This window comes from Capsicum annuum, chromosome 7, assembly GCF_002878395.1.
Source record: "Capsicum annuum cultivar UCD-10X-F1 chromosome 7, UCD10Xv1.1, whole genome shotgun sequence".
Taxonomy (NCBI): domain Eukaryota; kingdom Viridiplantae; phylum Streptophyta; class Magnoliopsida; order Solanales; family Solanaceae; genus Capsicum; species Capsicum annuum.
This window is the reverse complement of record NC_061117.1, coordinates 52,075,800-52,088,274: the sequence shown is the minus strand read 5'-3', so window position 1 is coordinate 52,088,274 and position 12,475 is coordinate 52,075,800.

Genomic DNA, 12,475 nt, shown 5'->3' with positions numbered 1-12,475 from the left:
TCTACTTTCTGATTCTGAACTAACTCTTTCAACTTAACAAGGTTGGGATCTCTATCTTGCTTTTCTTTCACCTCAGAAACTAGAGATGACTGAACTACTCTGAACCCATATATCACCCTCATCTGTATCGACTAAGCGAATGCCTAGTTTGGCAAGCTAATGGACCTCCTGAGCTAACTTCTTCTTACTATCCTTAACATGAGAAACACTGCCCATGAATAGTCTACAGAGAGCGTCGGCCACTACGTTGGCCTTGCCAGGTAATAGAGGACACAAATGTTGAAATCTTTTAAGAGCTCTAACCACCTTCTCTGATGAAGATTGAGATCTTTCTGAGAAAAGACATACTAAAGACTCTTATGATCTGTGAACATATCTACATGAACACCGTATAGATAAATGCCTCCAAATCTTTAAGGCAAATACTACGGCTACTAACTCATGATCATGAGTAGGGTAATTCTTCTCATGGGGCTTAATCTGTCTAGAGGCATAGGCTATGTCCTTATCATGTTGCATGAGGACACAACCCAAACCTACTCTGGATGCATCACAATACACTATGAACCCATCTGGACCATCTGGAAGAGCTAAAATTAGAGCTGAGGTAAGTCGAGTCTTTAACTTCTGAAAACTCTTCTCGTAATGATCTGACCACTAAAACTTAACTTTCTTCTGAGTCAATCTGGACATAGGGGATGTAATAGAAGAAAATTCCTCATTAAACCATCTATAATAGCCAGCCAAACCCTAGAAACTGCTAATATCTGATGGAGAGATAGGTCTGGGCTAGTTTCTTACTGCTTTGGTCTTTTGAGGATCAACTCTAATGCCATCACCGAAAATTATGTGACCAAGGAATGCTACTGACCTTAACCAAAATTTGCACTTACTAAATTTGGTGAATAGCTGATGATCTCTGAGAGTCTGAAGTACTATCTTGAGATGGTCTGCATGATCACGCTCATTGTGGGAATAGACCAGAATATCATCTATGAAGACTATGACAAACATGTCCAAGTACAGCTTGAACACATAGTTCATCAAGTCCATGAAAGCAGCTGGGGCGTTGGTAAGAAAAAATAACATGACTAGAAATTCAAAGTGACCATACCGAGTTTGGAATGCTATTTTTAGAATGTCACATTCCCTAACTCTAAGATGATGATGGCCGAATCTGAGATCTATCTTAGATAAATAACTGGCACCCTAAAGTTGGTCAAACAATTCATTGATTCTATAAAGAGGATACTTGTTCTTGACTGTGACCTTATTAAGTTAGCAGTAGTCTATACACATTCTAAGAGAACTGTGTTTCTTGAACACTAATAATACTGGAGCACCCCGCGAGGAAACGCTGGGCCTGATGAATCCCTTATCTAAGAGATCCTTCAATTATTCTTTCAGTTCTCTGAGTTTTGTTGGTGCCATTCTGTATGATGAAATAGAGATAGCCTGAGTATTTGGAAGAAGATCAATGCCAAAGTCTATTTCTCTTTCGGGAGGAATTCCTGGAAAATCTTTGGGAAAGACATCCGAATATTCATTCACTACTGGGACTAATTCAAGGCTGGGAGTTTTGGAACTAGTGTCCTTAACTTAAATAAGATGATAGACACATCCTTTAGATATCATTTTCATTGCTCAAAGGTATAAAACAAGCTAACCCCTAAAAGCGAATATACTACCCTTCCACTCAAGGACGGGTTCATTTGGGAACTAAAACTGGATTATTCTATTTCTGCAGTCAACTGTGGCATAGCAGTAATGAAGCCAATCCATGCCGAGAATTACATCAAAATCAGTCATCTCTAATTCAACTAAGTCTGCTGAAGTGACTTTCCAAAATATCATAATCGGGCAGTTCCTGTATACCCACCAGGCTATAATAGTTTTACCCACTGGGTAGAGACTGAAAAGGGCTCTGCTAGGATTTTGGGACTGATTTTGAAATCGCCTGTTATATAGGGAGTAACAAAAGACAAAAAGCTCCTGGATCTAACAAAGTGTAAATATGCACATGAAAGATTTGTAATGTACCAGTAACTACATCAGGAGAATTATCCTGATCTTATCGGGACTGAAGAGCATAAAGACGATTTGGGCTTTGCCTACTAGTAGCACTGGAGGTGGTACCCTGCTGATTTGGGTGATCGGACTAATTTGAGGAGTAATTCTGTTGGCCCTAAGGACCTGGATGAGGATAGTCTCTAACTCTGAAACAAATACCACTGCCAGCTCTGCAAATACCCTGATAGTATTTGCCATAAATATGGCAAAGAGGATAGGTGCGGGTACTGATAACACTGCCCTGGGACTTAGAGCCTAGCGCTCTATCTTTGTTACCCTCTCTAAACTTAGGAACTGGAGAACTAGCTGAAGAAGGAGCTGGAACTGATGACTTAGGATGAAACTGAGAATGGTTTCCTCCTTCTGACTTAGGATGAGCGAAGTTGAAACTACCTGTCTTCGCTCTCTTATTCTACCTCTCCCTCATCTTAATCATTTGCCCCAGAATCTTCTAAGCATGAGTCATAAGCCTGGCTAAAGTCATGTCACTATTCATCATGGCGGATCTACACTTATTAACCATGCTATCATTCACCCCTGAAACCAACTTACTCATTCTTGCCCTGCTATCTGTAACCACAAAAGGGGCATATCTAGCTAATTGAGTAAACTTAAGAGAACACTCTTTCACTATCATATTACCCTGCCTGAGGTTGATGAATTCTAACACCTTAGCTTCCCTAAGCTCTAGGGGGAAGAATCTACCGAGGAAAGAAGAAGCAAACTCCTCCCACTCAACTAGCCCTGCATCATCTGCCCTCTCTAACTTCCACTACTTGAACCAAGTGTGAGTGATATCCTACAACTGATATGCATCTAGCTCAGCACTATTAACAGCATTCACCCCTATGATATCTGTCACCTTCTGCACCTGATCTAGGAATTCCTGAGGGTCCTCATCTATCTTAGACTCGAGAAAAGATGGAGGATTTATTTGGGTGAAATCTCGAATCCTGGTTGTAGCTGAATTGGCCACTAGATTGGTTGGAACGACAGTTGGTCATTCATTCTGAGCAGCAACTGAGTTAGCAAGAGTAGTGAATGTAGCTCAAAACTCTACATGAGAAACATGATCGCCTAAAGGATCTTCGGGCTAGGGGCTGACTGATTTCCGTTTCTTCTTTTAGCAGGCATTTTCTAGAAGAAAGGGAGAAATAGATTAGACTGAGAGATGACTTGAGATTATGCTCACTGGCATGACATGAATACTGAAATAGGGGAAACTATTCCTAAAACATCTTATAGCCTCTTGTACATAAATGTGGCACGCAACACACCCATGTACAAGACTCTACTAGATATGTCTTTCAGACTTCCTAGGACTCTATTGAACCTTAGGCTCTGATACCAAGTTTGTAACACCCCGATTTGCTGAACCAAAATGCTACACGGTGCTCATGACCCTGTAGCACCACAAGCTAACCTATGATTGATATCCGTACATATATACTACATAATATAACATGATAATGTGGAAGCATGCACTAAAAGGCCATAAGGTTCAATATTGAACATAACATGGATGAGATAACATCTATGGGGTAATACAATACCCAAAACAAAACTGTAAACACTAAAGTCTGAAATATAATAGCCAGCATCTAGTCTTAAAGCCTCTACTGACTGAATAATCTGAATAAGGAGTTCATGGGACATGTCCCCAACTAACTCCAACTAATAACAAATCATTGAAATAGTGGAGAAATAATCATGTCCTCGAAGGATGAGGACTCACTTCTATTCTGACTACTGGGATTGGAATCTACTGCTGATTTGGAACTCGTGTCTCTAAACCTATAGTATAAGACACCATAGCGCAAATATGTCAGTACTTTGAATGTACTGGTATGCATGTGGGGTAGGCTGAATACATGGGGCTTATATGCATGAACAATACTGGCTAACTAACTAATATGAATGTGAGAATACATGCATGCATACATAGTAACTATATCTAAAATCGTGATAACATGAGTACTGAATCTGAATGCTAATAACATGACATTCTGATAACTGATATAACTGATAACATGAGTGACTATATCTGACAGTTTTGAATCTGGTGGAACTATCTGAGTTTCGTACTGTGTCATAGTGGATTGTATCTGACAGCTCTGAATTCTAAAAAACTATCTGAGTTCTTTTACTGAGGCTGATACTGAGACTGTGGGGGTAGTTATCTAACCGACATGCCTCAAATGATGCATTATAGCTGAATTGGGGTCCAATCTATATCCTGATTAGAAGGGTGTTAATACCGCGCCGATGGTAATGACAACACGTGAGTGACCCTAATATAACAGGTAACTCTAGTAAGAACGGTGGGAACCCTCATATAGCAGGCTAAGCTACCTCATCTACCCTCATATAGCAGGCTATGATGTCTCAACCTATGTTGGCTACATAGTTCTAAATGCAAGGATTGCTTCTAAGAATCACACCCTCATATAACAGGTGAGTTCCCATCCTTGGGTTCATTCGGTGCTAATTTCTACTCCTATCTGAATAAACACTGAACATAATTTACTGAACTGAACATAGACTGAGTTACTGAATTCTGTTGATTGACGGAATATTACTGATATTTGACAACTGACTGAGTTCATGAGATCATAGAGATTTCCTGAGTCATAAGACTGTCTAAAGTCTAAGGATTCATAGCTTGACTGAGAGTATCGTGGAAACATGACATGGCTCTAAGCACACTGCTAATATTTCGGGTACAAGTACCCCCAGGACTCGATGGAAGAAAACTGACCAAGCATAACTTACTTGAAAATGTAACTAACATCTTAATCCATAATACATTTATAGAAACATTCCATCAAAACATGTGATAGGCATAACGTGTACATACATGGGGATGTTATGATATCATACTAGTTGGGCATTGTTCCTTCATCTAGGCATTTAATCAAATACATGGTAGGCATAGCACATTTAGACAATATTATACGATAATTAATCATCATGATTCATCTCTAATTTCATCATCCTAGGGTTTATTCATAGGTTCACATGAATATACATATATATAAATCAATTCCATATAAAATTTATCACCCAACATGGATTTGAATTTAATTGATCATTCTCAACATAAACAAAACTAACCCAACATGAAATTCATAAAAAATCCATAAACTTAATCTTAGAAAAGAGACTCTTGGGCTTCATGGATGAAAGGAGTCCATGAATGAACACTACGCATACCTTAGTTCGTGATTTCATGAAGATTGACGGAGAAACTTTCTTGGAATTGGATCTTCTATGAAAACCCTAGCTTGTTCTTAAGAGGTTTTTGAGAGAAGAGAGTGTATTTTAGGTGAAGAGTAGCTGAATCATGTATTAAAGGGCTAAAATAGGGGTGGGAAGTTGACCCTTTTAACCTTGGACGCGTCATTTAATTTCAGTAAAATTTTCCTAAACTGAACCCCTGGTGCGATGCGGCTATCGTGCCATGTCACTGCAATTTGACAATTGAGAAACTGAGGGATGGAGCGACGCGGATCCATCATGTTGCTCCTTCTTTTGTGACCTGGAACTTTGGCATGACGCGGAGGAAATCGCGCTAAGACACTAAAAAGGGACAATACTGAATTTGGGCCCTAGCGCGACGCGCCATAATCGCGGACCCATACTAGAATTTTTGAAATGCCATTTCCTCTTGTGGCGTGGCGCGCCACTGACTAATATGGCATTGTTTTATGACGGGAACTTAAAATAGTCATAACTTCTGACTCGGTTATCAAATTTGGGCCAATCGTATATTGATGGAAAGCTTATTGAATTTCCCACATGACAAAACGTGAAAATCTTGAAAATTCCTCATGGAATAACCATCATTCAATTTAGAAGCTAATACTAAACATTCTTGAGATGAAATTTACTAGGAAAAGTATAGGGTATTACAGAGATTTTCCAACTACAAGCAACTTTCTCGACACCAACCCAATACTCAATGTTCTCATTATCCAATCTTCAGTGTTCAAGAGACATATCATGCTCAACCTCCACCATAAAGATATCAAAATAGTTCTCTTCGTGCCAATCATGAAAGAAAGACTCCTAAAATTTTCACGTCATTGGTGGAATCTCTTACTCGGCTTCTTGAAAGGCTGAAAGATGCAAAACTACTTCAATCAATAGAAGCAAAACCTGTGAACACTTATATTAATTGGTATGATCCAAGTAAGCGATGTTCTTACCACTCTGGAGTTGTTGGATGTGATATAGAGAAATGTATCACTCTCAAGCACAAAATTCAGGACCTGATTGACAACAAGGTGATAACGCTTGAAGAAGCTCCAGCTAATTTTAACAAAAACCCATTGCCCAATCACAAGAAGTAGTAATTGAAATTATCAATTTCTCTTAAAAAGATGCACTTTTGGTGTCCTTCTATCCTGCATTTAAAAGTTAGCATTTCTTTTCTTTGTATTCGTACTTTCTCATTTTATTTCCTTGTAATCGCGTTCTATTGCTTATTTTCTTGTAATTGCACTTTATAATTTGATTTCCTTATAATTGCATCCTTGTAGTTATAATGAACTACGTTCGACCTGATTTCTCTTGTGGAATATGTAGACGACCTGTATTGGCTTCGATCACGTTGTCAAAAGTTTAAAATATCCCTTTTATTTTGTATGAACTATGTTTGATCTGAATTCTCAAGAAAGGGATACGTAGGCGGCCTATTCAGCTTCGGTCAGCCCCATAGAAGATTTATCTTCTCATTTTATGTTAGAACTAGCTTTCCTATCTCAATGAAATGTGTAGGCGCTACGCTGACGCAGTCATATTTCTTGTAAAAGTTTCATAGAAATTATGACAAATTTTTTAGAAGATCTCAAAATTCATCAGAAGAATCTTTCCCTATATTGAGTGAAAATGATATTGAAGCATGTAACTGGGGCAGAAATTCTTAAGAAGATCTCAAAAATTTCACAAAACTTAATATTTGCTACGAAGTTGAAAATTAGACGTTGCTAAAGCTGTGATCGGCACATAACATTTGAAGTTCGCTATGCTTAAAGTACTCTACGTCAGAAACGGTTCAAGTATTTTGCATTTTAGACTAGGGCAGAATTTTTGAGAAGATCTCAAAAATTCCATACTCATAGATGTTGCAAGTTATAAAAAAGTTTGGGAATTATATGTTATAGACCGAGGAAGAATTTTTTAGGAGGATCTTAAAAACTTCCACAAAAGTTGTACCTCAAGATCAGAAAAATTTGCAAATCAATGATCGACAAGGTGCATCAGGGGAGCAGGACAATACCAACACAGTTAGTCTCTCAAAACTAAAAAATTTTCTTTGAATGCAGGAATAGTAAAGTCACAAAGCTGATAACATTAAGCATGACACAAGACATTATCAGACCCAATGTGACCCTGCCATAATAATCCAGACAACTTCTCCCTCTATTTTCCTCTTGATTTATGTTTCTATTACTTTGTTATGATCTCTAACACTTTCTTTGATTTTATAGGGAAATGATCAGTCATAAAGATGAAGACGTGGAGATTATCCAAACTACTTATCATGAGTCAAACAACTTCATCTTTATCATTTCGGACTTGGTTATAACAAATTATTCCATTATTAATGAGTGTTGTTCAAGTTGTACAGGTGACATTATGCAGGATCACCTATACGAAGTAATGCAAAAGTATCTTCTCAAAGTTTGAGGATTCAATCCAGAATCTCAGAACATGCGCAAGTCCTTTGAAGGACTCCTGATTCAACGGACGAAGTTCATCACATTGGGCTATCACCCCATTCAAAGTGACACGTTATATTCAATATTGGTCGTCCACCTTTCGATGAGATATGCTGGGTCATCCCCCGTTCAAGTGGCACATTACATTTAACATTGGTTGTCTGCCTTTTAATGAGACATGTTGAGTCTTCACCCCATTCAAGTGACATGTTATATTCAATGTTGGTCGTCCGTCTTTCATTGAGACACATTGGGTCGTCACCCCGTTCAAGTGACATGTTACATCCAACATTGGTCGTCCTCCTATCAATGAGATACATTAGGTCGTCACCCCATTCAAGTGACATGTTATTTTCAACATAGGTCGTCCATATTTCAATGAGACACATTGGGTCTTTACCCCATTCAAGTGACATGTTATATTCAAGATAGATCGTCCATCTTTTAATGGGACACATTGGGTCGTCACCACGTTCAAGTGACATGTTATAGTCTCAAAATAGGTTGTCCGCCTTTCAATGAGATGTGTTGTGTCGTTACCCCATTCAAGTGACATGTTATATTCATGATGGGTCGCCTGCCCTTCAATGAGACACATTGGACCGTCACTCTATTCAAAGTGGCATGTTGCATTTTAAATGGGTCATCCTCCCTTCAATGAGACATGTTGGGTCGTCACCCCGTTAAAGTGACATGTTACATTTAACATTGGTCGTCCGTCTTTCAATGAGATACTTTGGGTCGTCACCTCATTCAAGTGACATGTTACATTCAACATTGGTCGTCCGCCTTTCAATTAGATACGTTGGGTCGTCACCCCATTCAAGTGATACATTATATTTAAGATGGGTCGTCCGCCCTTCAATGAGACATGTTGGACCATCAATCCATTCAAAGTGGCATGTTATATTAAAGATGGGTCGTTCATCCTTCAATGAGACACGTTGGACCGACAATCCTTTCAAAGTGGTATATTGTATTTTAAATGGGTCGTTCGCTCTTCAATGAGACACATTGGATCATCACTCCATTCGAGGTGACATGTTAGATAAGTCATTCACTTTTTATCTATGCATGTTAGGTTGTCAACCCGTTCAAAGTGGCATAATATTTTCAGAACAAGTCTGACTATCTCTGCATAGCATGGTCAAACAGGTTTCCGCCAGTTTACGTTTATGTAATGCTACATTTACAACTAACCATTTGTTTGTGTAGTTGTCAAGAGCATCCTAAAGGATGAAATTCTCAAATCAAAACCATAGGTGTGGACGACTCTAAAAAGGACGCAACACAACGTGAAACTTTTTCTTAGCAGTGAACTGGGACATAGTCTGAAGAGGGATTCAAACTCTTTGGACGTGAGCTAAAGGACGACTTTCACCACCATCAAACCACACCCCTATTAGAAGGCATGTGGGTATTTCAAGATATTTTTGTCTCGGTTTCACCTCTGGGGAAAATTCTAAACTCACACCAGAGGTAATCTTCCCCTTCTTTGAAAATTAGGTGACAACAATCCAAGAGCATTGGATATTATGTCCATTTAGCTCTTGGTTGCGGGTGTAAGGGGCCCCACATTTGTGATTGAGATAAATGCAAGCCTCTTTTTCATAACTCGATATATTTGTCACTCATCCCGAGCCAAAGATCAAAAAAATAAAAGACTATCTTTTCTATCGATCGAGTCGAACTACAAGCAGTCTAATTTCCTTAATCATTGGGATATGTAGGCTAAACTCTATATAGAAAACTCGAATGCGTTCCAACCTTTCCCCCAATCCTCTTTTTCCACAGCTTTTCGGTTTTACCAAAATTTAAAACTCGAAATAGCTTATGAATTCTTTGAAAATCGTGTTTTAAAATCAAGCGTTATAAACTATAAGTGGCCTGAATTCTCATGTAACCTAAGATATGTAGGAAACCCGATTCTGGGGTCCAACCATAACTCCGCAAAAACAATCGTGCGAAAATCAATCTTTTTCGAGAGACAAATTTGTGGTCGAACAAAATTAGGGACGCCAAACTCCCTTTGCCTAGGGTTACTTGCATCTACACTAACCAAATGGAGGACAGTTGTTGACACCTAATTTTTGCCCTCCACATCTCAAATTAATTTTTTGAATTTCTCATATTTTAAATAGTTTTAAAATATTTATTTTTAGTTATTTTAAAATAAATTTCAACCCTACCTTTTGAATTCAGGCAAAATTGATATATTTAGTGTTTAATTATATATGATTATATAATTATCAGTTAAAGAAAATACTTTAAAATTTATTCAGAGTCAAGAGCTTGATTAAATTACAAATATTCTACTTCTATCGATTGAAAATAAGAAATTGATGACATAATTAGTTCCTTGATTTTTATTTATTATTATTATTATTATTGAAAAAAGATTATGTTTCATTAAATATTTATTTTAAAATTATTTGAGAAATTCGTTAAAAGATAGTTTCATCTCGACTTTATCTGAATTCTTTCAATTAAGATTATTTCATTAACATAAAATAACCTCTCATTCCTTTTAAATTGGGCCAACCCTTTCCACCAGCTCAAACCAACCTCCCTTTTAATTTTAATTTCAACAAATACGAGGAAATTGCATGTCATAGACCCAAATATGGGTGGCTTTAGATGTTTGACCCCAATAAGAAATGTCTTTAAAAAATAACCTTCCTTACTTTTTAAGTATAGTACAAGTACCATTTTACTCCTTTACACCTCAAATATAGTTTTAAAACTTTTCATACTTATTTGTCTCTCAAATTTTATTTTTTATTTTTTCTTTAATTTATTATTATATTTTTTTATTATTTTCACTTTATTTCTTTAATTTTATTATTTTCACTTTTCATTTTTTTCCTTTAATTTTATTTCATGTTTTAATTCATTTGTCTCAACCTTTATTTTTTTCTCTTTTTTCTTTTTTCTCAAACATTATCTATTTCTTTCTTTTTCCTTTTTTTTTTAATTCATTTGTCTTTAATCTTTATTTTTATTTTCTTTTTTATTTTTATCAGTTCTTTTTTTTCCCTCATTTTTCTCAAATTTTATTTTTATTTTTTCCTCTCATTTTTTATTTTTTCAATTTTTTTAATTCTTCACTATTTTCTTAATCTTTATTTTTATCTTTCCTTTTTTTCTCTCACTCTTTTTTTTTGTTATTTCTCTATTTTGTTTGATAGTTTTTCTCTTTTTTTCCCTTATTTTTTCAAACTTTATTTTTATTTTTCTTAATTTTTTTAATTCTTCGCTTTTTTCTTGATCTTTATGTTTTTTCTTTCCTTTTTTTATCTCAATCTTTTTTTATTTCTCTATTTTATTTGATCATTTTTTTTTCTCAACTTCTATTATATTTAACTAATAAATAAAAAATTAGATAATCCGCAAAGGGATCTTCTTTATTTGACATCAAAGCAAATTTAAGGGCATGAATTGTTGTTACGAAGTTCTTTGAAAATTCTTCAGATAAGTCGTGTCTGTAAGGCGAGAGTTGTAGAATATCTCAAAAATAAAGACATAATGTGGTAGTGTCAACTCTTGTTCATGGGGTATAATTTATTATTTGAAAGTTCTTGAGCAAAGTCTTGCCTATAAGGCAAGAGTTGTAGAACATCCCATAAATGATGACATTACGGGGTAGTGCCAACTCTTGTGCATGGGGCATAATTTATTATTTCAAAGTCCTTGAGCTAAGTCTTGCCTTTAAGGCAAGAGTTACAAAACATTCCATAAATGAAGACATAACGTGATAGTTTCAATTCTTACCCCTGGGGCATAATTTGTAGTTTGAAAGTCTTTGAGCTAAGTCTTGCCTCTAAGGCAAAAGTTGTAGAACATCTCATAAATGAAGACATAATGTGGCAGTGTCAACTCTTACCCATGGGGCATAAGTCATAGTTTGAAAGTCCTTGAGCTAAGTCTTGCCTCTAAGGTAATAGTTGTAGAATATCTCATAAATAAAAACATAACGTGGTAGAGTCAACGCTTGCCCATAGGACACAATTTGTAGTTTGAAAGTCCTTGAGTTAATTAAGTCTTGCCTCTAAGGAAATAGTTGTAGAACATCTCATAAATAAAAATATGACGTGGTAAAGTCAACTCTTGCCCGTGCGGCATAATTTATAGTTTGAAAGTTCTTGAGCCAAGTCTTGCATTTAAGGCAATAGTTGTAGAATATCTCATAAATGAAAATATAATATGGTAGAGTTAACTCTTGCCCGTGGAGCATAATTTGCAGTTTGAAAATCCTTAAGTCAAATCTTGCCTCTAAGGCAATAGTTGTAGAACATCTTATAAATGAAAACATAATGTGGTTGAGTCAACTCTTGCCCATGGGGTATAATTTGTAGTTTGAAAGTCCTTGAGCCAAGTTTTGCCTCTAAGGCAATAGTTGTAGAACATCTCATAAATGAAAATATAATGTGGTACAGTTAACTCTTGACCGTAGGGCATAATTTGTAGTTTGAAAGTCCTTGAGCTAAGTCTTGCCTCTAAGGCAATAGTTGTAGAACATCTCATAAATGAAAACATAACGTGGTAGAGTTAACTCTTGCCCGTGGGACATAATTTGTAGTTTGAAAGTCCTTGAGCTAATTAAGTCTTGCCTCTAAGGCAATAGTTGTAGAACATTTCATAAATGAAAACATAAGATGGTAGAGTCAACTCTTGCCCGTGGG